Raw genomic sequence first — 15,000 nt, 5'->3', positions numbered from 1 at the left:
GAAATAGAATTATGTAATTACATGATTTGGCATTTGTCATTAGTTTGCGTTGCATTTCAAGATTAATTCACTAATTTTCATTACATTACAAGTAATAGGTATCATGAAATTATACCTTATTCTACTAAATGAGATCTTTTAATATTTGACATTATGAGTGCGGAACTTCTTATCTCTTCATCCCTGCGAGATAAATAATATTTACAAACAATACCACACAAATATACACACAAACATACATATGAATAAATAAATATATATAAACACACACACACACATATATATATGGGCGTGTGTGTGTGTGGACATATATAAGGTATCTATAAATAAATTATAAAATACAAATTTTCCATGAATGCATGATAATGATAAAAACATTCCCGAAAAAATATGATTTTTTTTCGGGATTGTATGCTTAGTAACATATAATATATATATATATATATATATATATATATATATATATATATATATATATATATATATATATGCCTTTTCACCACTGAGGATGTGGTTTCAAAAACTTTTCCTTTGAAATATTCGTCACAAATCTATTGCAATCCACAAAAGCTATGCAATATATCTGTCTGAGTATCACGTACCTCATTAGCTACCTCGGTCAAGAATACGGGACATTATAGTAAACAAGTGCACACTATCCGTCAAAAATGACTCCTTAACATTATATAGATATGAACACACACGCACCCACCTCTCGAACAGGTTATGACTACCCCTCTTCCTATATATATATGTATATATATGTATATATATATATATATATATATATATATACATACACACATACATATATATATATATATATATATATATATATATATAGCCTATATATATATTATATATATATATATATATATATATATATATATATATATATATATATATATATATATATATATATATACATTACAAGGTACAAGTACTTGCTCTTTATTATATAAGGGGGATGACGGAAAATGGAAGAGGTTGGTCCATATCAGTACTTGGAAGTAATTATCTTGAATGATGGTAAAATGAGATAAGAGATTAGTAACAGGCCTAGCAGGGAAAGTCCGGAAGGCAGCAGGAAGCGTGCAAAAATCGGGCAAGACTTTTTGTCTCTAAGGTGCTATTATTATTATTATTATTATTACTTGCTAAACTACAACCCTAGTTGAATAAGCAGGATGCTATAAGCCCATGGGCCCCAACAGGGAAAGTAGCTCCGTGAGGAAAGGAAACAAGGAAAAATTAAATATCTTAAGAACAGTAACAACATGAAAATAAATATTTCCTAACTATAAAAACTTTAACAAACGAAGACGGAGATAAATTAGATAGAATAGTGTGCTTGAGTGTACCCTCAAGCAAGAGAACTCTAACACAGGAAATTAGCCCAGTGAGGAAAGGAAACAAGGAAAAATTAATTATTTTAAGAACAGTAACAACATTAAACTAAATATTTCCTAACTATAAAAACTTTAACAAACGAAGACGGAGATAAATTAGATAGAATAGTGTGCTTGAGTGTACCCTCAAGCAAGAGAACTCTAACACAGGAAATTAGCCCAGTGAGGAAAGGAAACAAGGAAAAATTAATTATTTTAAGAACAGTAACAACATGAAAATAAATATTTCCTAACTATAAAAACTTTAACAAACGAAGACGGAGATAAATTAGATAGAATAGTGTGCTTGAGTGTACCCTCAAGCAAGAGAACTCTAACACAGGAAATTAGCCCAGTGAGGAAAGGAAACAAGGAAAAATTAAATATCTTAAGAACAGTAACAACATTAAACTAAATATTTCCTAACTATAAAAACTTTAACAAACGAAGACGGAGATAAATTAGATAGAATAGTGTGCTTGAGTGTACCCTCAAGCAAGAGAACTCTAACACAGGAAATTAGCCCAGTGAGGAAAGGAAACAAGGAAAAATTAATTATTTTAAGAACAGTAACAACATGAAAATAAATATTTCCTAACTATAAAAACTTTAACAAAACAAGAGGAAGAGAAATTAGATAGAATAGTGTGCTCGAGTGTACCCTCAAGCAAGAGAACTCTAACCCAAGACAGTGGAAGACCATGGTACAGAGGCTATGGCACTACCCAAGACTAGAGAACAATGGTTTGATTTTGGAGTGTCCTTCTCCTAGAAGAGATGCTAGGGTGGGATTGTAAAATCGACCGTCCCTTTGATATGTCAATGCGGAATGAGAATGAATGACAAAAGGCAGCGGGTACCCAGATGAATTATATCCATATTGTAAGTATAATAACTAAAAACAAAAGAGTGAGAAATATGGGGATATGTAGAATTGTTAAAAAGGTTACCTCTCAAACTAGCAGCAATTGTTTTTATGTTGAACAGGTTGGCGTAAGACTCGTTTTGTAGCCTGTGTTGTGATAGATCTATCTTAACGTTGTTACTGATCTAAAAACATTATGTTTTCTATTCATTACTTATATATAGCTTATTCTTTCCTCACTGGGCTACTTTCTCTGTTGGAGCCAGTGGCCTAGTATTCTAATTTTCTTACCAGGATTGTAGATTAATAATAATAATAAAAATAATAATAATAATAATGATAATAATAGGTGACGGCATTGATCAGAGGGTTATTTGGATTATCCGTTTAATGCAAAGCATAGAGGACGATAGGTTGGAGAGGATTGAATAATTCAAGTCCTATGAGAGAAGAGAGAAAGACAAGGAAATTCATAGGTGGAGTGGAAGAGACATATAGAATGGATAATATATTTTCCGCCCCAGAGCTTCATGTATGATTTAGCTGTTGAATTACAAATGTAGCAGTAACACGTTCTCTACACCGCAGGAGGGCAGATCAATTTAAGCAGCCCTGGGTCTCTTCCTTACTTGATTGGTCTAAAGATAAGGCAGACTCTACTGGCAAATATACCCTGAACATCCTTTAGCTAGTGAGTGGAACTGGCAACGTCCTCCAAAAATTAACGGGGTACAAATTGGATATATATCGCTTGACTCTACCCCTTCGAATGAGAAAAAGGAATATGGTGAAAATATATTTCCCATATATAATAAAGAACAAATATCTGATATATATATATATATATATATATATATATATATATATAAATATATATATATATATATATATATATATATATATATATATATATATATATATATACACATACACTCGGTCATGCTCAGCTCTCCTCGTCTCTCGGGTATGGGGAAGAGAGAGAAGCTACACCCTGGTGAGAGGGGAGTGTATGTGCTAATTCATCTAGATACTTAACCGTCAAATTGACGGGTCCAGTACGCTAGTATATATGTATTCATTTATATCTATCTATCTATCTATCTATCTATCTATCTATATATATATATATATATATATATATATATATATATATATATATATATATATATAAATTATGAGAGTTTGTGCACGATAGAATAAATTATTCAACTAGTAAATCCTCCACTTAAAGACTGCCTTAATAAAATAAAAACGAATTCACACACACACACACACGCAAAAAAAGAGAGTGAATATCAAAATAGGAAAGAAATAATGCATCGCCTTTAAGTGAACTATTTCATAGCGCGCAATTCTCCCTTATTTCTTATGATCGTGTATCAGAATACGTAGCATTATAAAATCAACCACATGCATACATTAATTAGTAATAAGGCAATGAATATTAATTACGAACTATACTAACGCATTGCATATTATCAATTCTGGAACCATAATATCTCGTAATACTAAGTATTCGACAATGGTTTTTCACAGCACTTAAATGATTCGTTGGAATTTAGGGGGAAATTAATAGCAGTATTAATCATCTGCTTTATTGTAATGGAACGAATATTATGAGAAAATAAATGGTAAACATTCTCATATGCCATGCATTCGCTGATACATCATCGTCACTGACCATATTATTATTATTATTATTATTATTATTATTATTATTATTATTATTATTATTACTTGCTTAGCTAAAACCCTAGTTGGAAAAGCTATAAGCCGAGGGGCTCCAACAAGGAAAATAGCCCAGTGAGGAAAGGAAACAAGAAAAATTATATATTTCATGAACAGTAACAATATCAAAATAAACATTTCCTATATAAACTATAAAAATAGTTAATATGACGCCAGTTTACGAAAAAAAATAATATTAATAATCATACACTTCACTATAGGGTAGACATTGATAGGCACTTATCAAATCACAAAATAATGAAATATGTTGACCGACAGTATACTCGTAAAACAAACAATAATTCCGCTGTCTCACTAAAGCTCAAAGCTGACCAATGATGTTATATTTCCATCACTGAAATAAGATTCAATAACGTCACTGACTGGTGAACGCCAAAATGGGATTCAAGTCCTGCTCAAACTCGTTAGTTCCTTTGGTCGATGCAAACTCACCATCCTTGTGAACTAAGGAGCCTATAGGTCTACCTGCTGAGTCATCAGCAGCCATTGCCTGGCCCTCCTTGGTCCTAGCTTGGTGGAGAGGGGTTTGGGGGCTGATCATATGTATATATGGTCAGTCTCTAAGGCATTGTCCTGCCTGATCGGGCAATGTCATTGTCTCTTGCCTCTGCCATTCATGAGGGACCTTTAAGCCTTTACACCAATGTCAGTCTTTCCAAACGCCCCTTTTTGAAAATACATGAAAATCGAATAATATAAACAAGCAAATGCAACATACCGAAAGTATCATTTGTTTATTATTCAAAGCCTAAGAAAAACAAGAAAAATTATAACTCGCTCAGATTCCACGTCGTATGAACAAAATCAACATGCAAAGCAAACAGAGGAAGTTCTTTATATCGGCTGCAAATAACAGGATTCTGAAGCCAGCGTTGCATCTAACGAGTGTAAACACTTAAAGAATTCTAGATCTGCAATCTGGGAAGAAGAATAGGAGATCGTGAGTAGGATAAAATGAAAGAAATAAAGGTGAATATGGAGAGGAAAATCAATTGGACAAAAGATGAAATACTAAGGAATAAGAAAATTATGAAAGAGTGAAAGAAGTATACGAAAATGCCTAAATGAATGGTAATGAAAAAGGATAAAAAGGAGTAATTATTGACGAATAATTGTAAATATAAATAGAGTAAACGATGAAGTATTATCAGCCGTAGAACATACTTGATTTTTCATTGATGACTTTGAATTTAATGAATAAAACAGATGACATAATAAAATAAGAGATTAAAACCGAAACAAATTAATGCTGTAATCTGCAAAGCTGAGAGAGAGAGAGAGAGAGAGAGAGAGAGAGAGAGAGAGAGAGAGAGAGAGAGAGAGAGAGAGAGAGAGAGAGAGAGAGAGAGAATACTAATTAGTGTTTGCTACAATCGAACCGATTTTAACTTGGCAATTTCTAACTCTCCGATTTTCTATTTTTCTATCCAAAAATGTTGGCGAAATCTACATATACTCAGATAATTCCTTTTCATCTGAACACTTTACCAAAACCTTAAGAAAATATTACAACTATTTTCTATTGAAAGAATTCGCTGTGGATCACTCATCCATCAGTTGAAGGTCTGTGTATTATCTTAAAGGAATTTTAATAATACATAACGTAGAATAATCTAATACTGACGAACGAAGAAATCTTTGAGCCATTTTTATGGGATTATTTCTGTTTTTCCTTATTTTTTTTTTTTTTTTAGCTATTTTCATATATTAATATACATCTATTTGTGAGTACTTTTCTTTTAACTCTTCCTCTGTTTATTTGTAAAGTTACTTTTGATCGACAATGATATTTACTAAAAGCATAAAATAATGGTCTAGTTGAATATCTGAAGACGAAAATGCCTGGAAACAAGAGCAAGTCAGATTAAAATTATTCCTTTTATATTTCTAAATGTAGGGAATGTTGGGCGTTTGTTAGTGCGTATGGGCCAGGTAGTGAGAAAAGTGAAGAAGAGCGGAATGAGTTCTGGAATGAATTAACTAGGTGTGTAGAAGGACTGAGTAGAAGGAATTATGTAGTTGTTATGGGTGACTTAAATGCTAGAGTAGGCGCTGGAGAGGTAGAAGGTGTCATTGGTAAGTATGGCGTACCAGGTGAAAATGAGAGTGGTGAGAGACTGGTAGATATGTGTGTTGAACAAGAGATGGTAATAAGTGCTAGCTTCTTTAAAAAGAAAGATAAAAATAAGTATACATGGGTAAGAGTGGCAAATGGAAGAGTAGTAGAAAGGGCATTAATGGATTATGTGTTGATAACTAAAAGAATGTTTGGAAGATTGAAAGACGTGCACGTGTTTAGGGGTATGGCTAACGGTATGTCTGATCATTTTTTGGTGGAAGGAAAATTAGTTGTAGCAAAAGAGTGGGGGAATAGAGTAGGTGGATGTAAAAGGGAGGTAGTGAGGGTTGAAGAGCTGATAAAACCGGGGGTAAAAAGTAAATATCAGGAAAGGTTGAAAATGGCATATGACGAGGTGAGAGTAAGAGAAACTGGTAATTTAGAGGAGGAGTGGAAGTTAGTAAAAGAAAATTTTGTTGGGATTGCAAGTGATGTATGTGGGAAGAAGGTTGTTGGAGGCAGCATGAGGAAGGGCAGTGAATGGTGGAATGAAGGAGTGAAGGTAAAAGTGGAAGAGAAAAAGAGGGCTTTTGAAGAATGGCTGCAGAGTAATAGTATAGAGAAGTATGAAAAATATAGAGAGAAAAAGGTGGAAGTAAAGCGCAAGGTACGTGAGGCAAAGAGGGCAGCTGACCTGAGGTGGGGTCAGGGACTGGGTCAGTCATATGAAGAGAATAAGAAGAAGTTTTGGAAAGAAGTGAAGAGAGTAAGGAAGGCCGGCGCAAGAATTGAAGAGACAGTGAAAGATGGAAATGGAAGGTTGTTAAAAGGAGAGGAGGCAAGGAAAAGGTGGGCGGAATATTTTGAAAGTTTGCTGAATGTTGAGGATAATAGGGAGGCAGATATAATTGCTGTTCCAGGTGTTGAGGTGCCAGTGATGGGAGATGAGAATGAGAGAGAAATTACAATAGAGGAAGTGAGGAGAGCACTAGATGAAACGAGAGTAGGAAAAGCATCTGGTATGGATGGTGTGAAAGCTGAGATGTTGAAGGAAGGGGGATGTGACTGTACTTGAATGGTTGGTGAGATTGTTTATTATGTGTTTTGTGTTGTCAATGGTACCAGTAGATTGGGTTTGTGCATGTATTGTACCACTATATAAGGGTAAGGGAGATGTGCATGAGTGTTGTAATTCAAGAGGTATTAGTTTGTTGAGTGTAGTTGGAAAAGTGTATGGTAGAGTGTTGATTAATAGGATTAAGGATAAAACAGAGAATGCAATCTTGGAAGTACAGGGTGGTTTTAGAAGAGGTAGGGGTTGTATGAATCAGATTTTTACAGTTAGGCAGATATGCGAGAAATATTTAGCAAAAGGTAAGGAGGTGTATGTTGCATTTATGGATCTGGAGAAAGCATATGATAGAGTTGATAGGGAAGCAATGTGGAATGTGATGAGGTTATATGGAGTTGGTGGAAGGTTGTTGCAAGCAGTGAAAAGTTTCTACAAAGGTAGTAAAGCATGTGTTAGAATAGGAAATGAAGTGAGTGATTGGTTTCCGGTGAGAGTGGGGCTGAGACAGGGATGTGTGATGTCGCCGTGGTTGTTTAACTTGTATGTTGATGGAGTGGTGAGAGAGGTGAATGCTCGAGTGCTTGGACGAGGATTAAAACTGGTAGGAGAGAATGATCATGAATGGGAGGTAAATCAGTTGTTGTTTGCGGATGATACTGTACTGGTAGCAGACACAGAAGAGAAGCTTGACCGACTAGTGACAGAATTTGGAAGGGTGTGTGAGAGAAGGAAGTTGAGAGTTAATGTGGGTAAGAGTAAGGTTATGAGATGTACGAGAAGGGAAGGTGGTGCAAGGTTGAATGTCATGTTGAATGGAGAGTTACTTGAGGAGGTGGATCAGTTTAAGTACTTGGGGTCTATTGTTGCAGCAAATGGTGGAGTGGAAACAGATGTACGTCAGAGAGTGAATGAAGGTTGCAAAGTGTTGGGGGCAGTTAAGGGAGTAGTAAAAAATAGAGGGTTGGGCATGAATGTAAAGACAGTTCTATATGAGAAAGTGATTGTACCAACTGTGATGTATGGATCGGAGTTGTGGGGAATGAAAGTGATGGAGAGACAGAAATTGAATGTGTTTGAGATGAAGTGTCTAAGGAGTATGGCTGGTGTATCTCGAGTAGATAGGGTTAGGAACGAAGTGGTCAGGGAGAGAACGGGTGTAAGAAATGAGTTAGCGGCTAGAGTGGATATGAATGTGTTGAGGTGGTTTGGCCATGTTGAGAGAATGGAAAATGGTTGTCTGCTAAAGAAGGTGATGAATGCAAGAGTTGATGGGAGAAGTACAAGAGGAAGGCCAAGGTTTGGGTGGATGGATGGTGTGAAGAAAGCTCTGGGTGATAGGAGGATAGATGTGAGAGAGGCAAGAGAGCGTGCTAGAAATAGGAATGAATGGCGAGCGATTGTGACGCAGTTCCAGTAGGCCCTGCTGCTTCCTCCGGTGCCTTAGATGACCGCGGAGGTAGCAGCAGTAGGGGACTCAGCATTATGAAGCTTCATCTGTGGTGGATAATGTGGGAGGTTGGGCTGTGGCACCCTAGCAGTACCAGCTGAACTCGGTTGAGTCCCTGGTTAGGCTGAAGGAACGTAGAGAGTGGAGGTCCCCTTTTTGTTTTGTTTCATTGTTGGTGTCGGCTACCCCCCAAAATTGGGGGAAGTGCCTTGGTATATGTATGATGTATATTTCTATTTTCTTCCAAGGATAACTGAAAAACATGCTTAACCTCTATTTGTATGTCAGACTGAACATGTTGTGTAATAAAGATCAAGTTTAAGTCTTCGATTTACTGTAGACTAGTGAGAAATGTAAGGAAACTAGAATACGTTACAATGCAGGATTCATTGGCCATTTTCTATTTTTAAACATTCGAGGTCTTTCCCAAAAGTTTACTAATGAGCTTTCACTAACGTCAAATTCAAATGTAAATACATTCAATATTTTTATACGTAAATATAGGTTACAGTCATTATTACCACAAATTTCTATAATTATATTTCAACAAATTGTAAGTTAAAAATTTACGCATTTCGATTTTCATATTTCATAAAACTTTAGTTTCATACTTAAAGTTTGCATTTTCACACTTCAGGACAAATTTCAAAGTTCCTTTCTTCAAGAACGCAAGTTTTTGTTATACCTTTCATACCCTCTGTTCAAGTTTGTTTCAAAAGCAAGTTTTAACTTCAACATTCAATAACGTTCCTGTTCGTGGTTATGTTTCTAATTCACCATTTAATATCAAGCTGTAATTCCAGTGTCACACCGACGGATTAAAACACTGACCTGTTTCAAATAAGATTCAATTATATCACTTCAAAACATGATTCGGTTTATGTGTTAATTCACAGGTTTCTAATTCTCCTTTCACAATGAATACATCAAGTGTAAGAGCCAGTTTTTTAGCTGTTGATATCCGTAAGTCTCTCAGCAGTTTCTGGTTTACATGCTTTTAAGTTCGATGATATTTCACCCTTGAAATTTCACTACAAATATTCCCTATTACAACGTCATCTATATCCTGAATAATATTTTAATGTTGATTAGTTTTATCATTAAAACAAAATCCCTGACACAAAACTGGGGCGTTTAAAATCAAGTTTAAAGAAGAACCAGGAACTGTCTGCTGATGACCGAGTAGGAAGACATCCGGATCACCCAAACGCCCCATCATCATCTTACAGCACACAATTACGTCATGTTTACAAGTTAAGTCCACCAGGCCTTGAGCGGGTCTTGAACACGGTATCAACGGACTGCGGGTCACCCTTGTAACCACTGACCTACCTCAACCACAAGCTAATCTTTAAAATTAAATCATTACAACGAAGTGCATAATTCAATTGCAAAATTTTAATACTCAATAAATAGAGAAAATTTTTATCAATATCAATTGCTAAAAAATTCTAACATTTGTTCCTATGATTAAGTTAAAACTAATGAATTAACAAAACAATTCAATTAAACATTAACCTTTTTCTCCAACTCTATGTTTTTTTTTTTTTTTGTACCACATTTAAATGAGATTTCTCTGCCATTACTATTATCTATCCAGGTAAACATTCTCTGACAACCAGAAAAATTTATGGCACATAAAAAGTAATTATTCTAATAATACGGACTTATTAAACCCAGAGTCCAAGTATCACGAACAACGCAATTACATGTGCAATTTTAGGAAAGCTAATGTTGACCTTTAAAATATTTTTCTTAAATTAAAATTCTCATTATTTTTTCGCTTTTGTAAATAATGCCGTGATTCAACTAAATCCTAGGAGTAAATTATCTTGAAAAACGCAGGAAGTTTACGGAAACAATAAACTAAAGTAAATTTTATAAAATCGACTTAAACAGTGTTTAATTATATGAATATTCGAAACAATGTTTCATGTGATTCAACTAAAATAACCGACAAATTGATGTTACCAAACTGCAAATTAATCATTTCCCATCAATTTGATTTATTTTTTTTTCTCTCATGCATTTGGAAGCTGCTTCCCTTTACTTAATTAACAAAGACTAAAGAGGAAATAATGTTATTTAAAAGTAACACGAAGATGGACGTATCAACTCTGTCATTATCCAGACTTCAACCTATTTAACCATAAGGTTTTTAGTCCCAACTGATTGGAAGAAAAAAATTGTAATAAACAATCTTATAACAAAAGTTAAGGACCTGAAAATTTCATGCCACCGCAAAAAAAAAAAAAAAAAAAAAAAAAAAACATTGTGTTCCAAAACAACTTGCTAAAAAATTTTTCATTATCTTTGATATGGTTTTTAACTCGATGGAAAAAAAGATACAAAGAAACTCGAGTGAAGAAAAATAAAGAAAAATAACTGCTCATTTATTGACAAATATTCTCATCATTCGTAGGTGCTTTTGATAACACAGAAGACAATGCTAGGGAATGTCTTGGAAAAAAAAAATATCCAGGACATTCCTCACCTATTTTCACCAAACGCCCCCCCCCCCCCCCAAAAAAAAAAAAATAGGAAAAAAGTTTATTTGATGATATAAAGATGTCAGATATCTAAATATTCTTTATATAAATAAAAAAAAAACCATTGAAATCTACAAAATAAAAGAAAATAAACAAAACAACAAGTCTGCCTCAGAGCTTTTTCCTATTCACGTATCCTGTCTTTTAACTAAATAATTTAATCCCGAACAGCGAAACCTTCACTTAATGTGTTATTGATTTGTTGTCGTTCAAACGGCGTCAACAACAGAAGGGTTTTAATATTGCCCGCGCAGAAAATATACACTATGCTTGACGCTGAATAATTACCAGTGCCTTATCGATTGAGTACAAAAATTCATAATAATTATTTAATGGTATTTTCTTCTTTCTTCGTCATTTTTCTTTCTGTTAAACACAGATTATGTGTTTTCATGAATGCTTCTCTCTCTCTCTCTCTCTCTCTCTCTCTCTCTCTCTCTCTCTCTCTCTCTCTCTCTCAAGCAGCGTGTTATAAAGGCTAACAAACCTATTTACATACTGCATACAGAAAGGAATTTACTAAGGCGAAAATTCACAAATTCATAAATCTCTCTCTCTCTCTCTCTCTCTCTCTCTCTCTCTCTCTCTCTCTCTCTCTCTCTCTCTCTCTGTGACAAATTTTATTCGTTAAATCTCAAGCTTGGATATACCTCAATACGGAAAACACAAACGTCTAGTAAAACAAGATCATCGACTTAACGTGGTAATGATGAATTCTGGAACTGATCATGTTACCATCATCTTTCTAATTCATATAATTATATTTCTTATATTTTTTTGTGTGAACGCAGGAATACGGGGCATGGCAGGCAGCATTCCATTACCGCCATGTTCAGTAGCCAATTTCCTCTTGGTACGGGTAGAAGAGACTCTTTAGCTATGATAAGCAGCTCTTCTAGGAGGACACTCCAAAGTCAAACTGTGGTTCTCTAGTCTTGGGTAGTGCCATAGCCTCTGTATCATGGTCTTCCACTGTCTTGGGTTAGAGTTCTCTTGCTTGAGGGTACACTTCGGCACACTATTTTATCTTATTTCTCTTCTTGTTTTGTTAAAGTTTTTATAGTTTATAAAGGAAATATTTATTTTAATGTTGTTACTGTTCTTAAAATATTTTATTTTTCCTTTTATCCTTTCCTCACTGGGCTATTTTCCCTGTTGGGGCCCCTGGGCTTATAGCATCCTGCTTATCCAACTAGGGTTATAGCTTAGCAAATAATAATAATAATAATAATAATAATAATAATAATGTAGTCACTCCTAAAATCTTCTATTTTCCTTTCTTCATTGGGCTATTTTCGATGTTGGAGCCCCTGGGCTTATAGCATCCTGCTTTTCTAACTAGGGTTTTAGCTTAGCAAGTAATATTAAAAAAAATAACATTAGGCTGATTACATAATGTTCCCTCTAGTTTATCTTGCTAAAGGAGAGATTACTAACTTTGTGGTCAAGATTGGGAAAAGATTATTTACTTCGTCTTCAAGCTTGAGAAAAAAAAATTACTTCATCCTGTAGCAAGTGAAGAGATTACTTACTTCATAGTTAAGCTTGGCAAGAAATTATTGTCTTCTTTTTCAAGCTTCTGAAGAGAGTAGAAGCTTTGTAGCCAAACGTGTGAAGAAATTCCAGACATTCCATTGAAGCTTGTGAAGAGATGATCTACTTTGTCTTCGGTCTTTCGAAGAGAAATACTGTTTTCGTCGTAAAGCTTGTGGAGATTATTAACATTGTCTTCAGAATTATGAGTATACTAACTTTATCTTCAAGCTTGTATAGCTATTAATCACTTTATTGTTAAGCTTACGAAGAGTTTACTTGGTTTTTAATCTTGTGAAAAGAATACAGAATATATCATCAAGCTTGTGAAGAGATTACTGACTTTGTATTGAGGTTTTGAAAAGATTACTGACTTCATCGTCAAGCTTGTGAAGTAATCATTTACTTCGTCTTGAAGCTTGTCAAGAGCATACTGAACTTTTCAGCAAGCAATTGAAGATATTACAGACTTCATCTTCAAGCTTGTGAAAAAATTACTGACTTCTTTGTGAAGCTTGTGAAGAGATTACTGAATTTGACATCAAGCTTGTGAACAGATTACTTACTTTGCCGTTAAGGTTATGATGAGAATAAAATCTTTGTTTTCAAGGTTATTAGAAAATACCAAATTTTTTTCAATCTTGGGAAGAGATTACTGGCTTTGTGTCGGGCTTGTGAATTGAAAAATTACTTTGTCATCAATCTTGTGAAAAAAATATTGACTTTGTCATCCAGCTTGTATAAAACGTGCTAACTTCGCCAAGCTTAGATATAAATATTTAATTTCGTTATCATGTTCGTGAAGGAAATACTAATATTGGCGTGACTTTACCTTCGAGTTTGTCAAGTTAAATGCACTCGGCACCTTCTGAAAGACAGGGACTTTTAAGCCCTGTCCACACGATCGAGCATGCCCGACGGGCAAACAGTGATACCAGGTCAAAATAGTTAGTGAAAATGAGGGTTGATGACGTCAGAAGCGGGAAACTAAAGGCAGGGATCTGGTAACACAGTATGATCCCAGATCCCTGTCTGTGGTTTTTCCGCTTCTGACGTCATTAACCCTCATTCTTACTAACTGTTTGCCCGTCGGGCATGCTCGATCGTGTAGACAGGGCTTTAAATACGACTGAGAAAATTAGATTTTTTTCTATACTCCTCTGATTTTTATTTTGATCACTAAGCATGTGAAGAAAATGCTGGTTATGAAGACAGATTTTAATGAGGTCAAAACAAATCTTGATCGAATACTATAATGTCACTAAGGTTCAGGTTTCTTAATCCTGAAAGCATTCACCAAGGCAGTTTTGAACTCCTGATGCAGTTTTTATCAATCTTTATATCATTATTACTAGCCAAGCTACAACTTTAGTTGGAAAAGCAGGATGCTATCAGCGCAAGGCATTCATCAGAGAAAAATAACCCATAGAGAAAAGGATATAAGGAAATAAATAAACTACGAGAGAGGTAATGAGCAATCAAAATAAAATATTTAAAAAACAGTAATAACACTAAAATAGATCTTTCATATATAAAGTACACTTATAACTCTTGTCATTTCCTCTGTTCTGTTCAATTGGGCAAATTATAATTTTTATTGAAACAGATTTGTGATATTGAGAAAATAGTAAGAATACTATTCGAACTATTTTGTTATGTCTTCAGTGGTATAATGTTTAAGATTAACTCCATTATGCTGTATTCGTTGATGCGTTTTAACCTACATTAGAATATCCATCAATCTAAATAAAAGAAAATATGTTTACATTTGATTCGTTGCTATTTTAGCTATTTTATATGGTGCGTATTCAACTCAATGAAAAATGTTTGCAAGCTGACAATTGTCTTTAGATTTCGTAATTGGGAGATCAGTCTGAGGTGTACTTCATTAGATATAATTAGTTTCTTAAAACACTTTTTAATACAAAGGTAGTTTCTTTGCAGAAGTAATTCTGGATAATCCTCTCAGCACTGGCTTACTGTAACAATAACAAATTAAAAGTAGCATACTTCGTAAATTATTTGGTAATTGTGTATATGTATGTATATATATAAATATATATATATATATATATATATATATATATATATATATATATATATATATTTATGTATATATATATATATATATATATATATATATATATATAATATATATATACATAAATTACAAAAAATTATAAAAATTAAAATGATAAACTCTCAACACCTACATGGCAACAAAGTACACTAATTACTAGAAAAGGGGGTGGGGTATAAAAACAGGTATATTTTGAACATCAAAATGGAAAAACCTCAGAATGAAGCAAAGTTATGAATATTAAGTTATCTAACATAG

The 15,000-nt window shown here is 34.0% G+C and overlaps 1 pseudogene; it reads right to left on the bottom strand.

The window, feature by feature from the left end:
- LOC137638753 (nephrin-like) overlaps nt 1-15,000 on the bottom strand; it is a 748,229-nt pseudogene that overhangs the window by 525,655 nt on the left and 207,574 nt on the right.

This window comes from Palaemon carinicauda, chromosome 3 (assembly GCF_036898095.1).
Source record: "Palaemon carinicauda isolate YSFRI2023 chromosome 3, ASM3689809v2, whole genome shotgun sequence".
NCBI classification, from domain to species: domain Eukaryota; kingdom Metazoa; phylum Arthropoda; class Malacostraca; order Decapoda; family Palaemonidae; genus Palaemon; species Palaemon carinicauda.
This window is presented reverse-complemented; position numbering and strand designations above follow the sequence as displayed.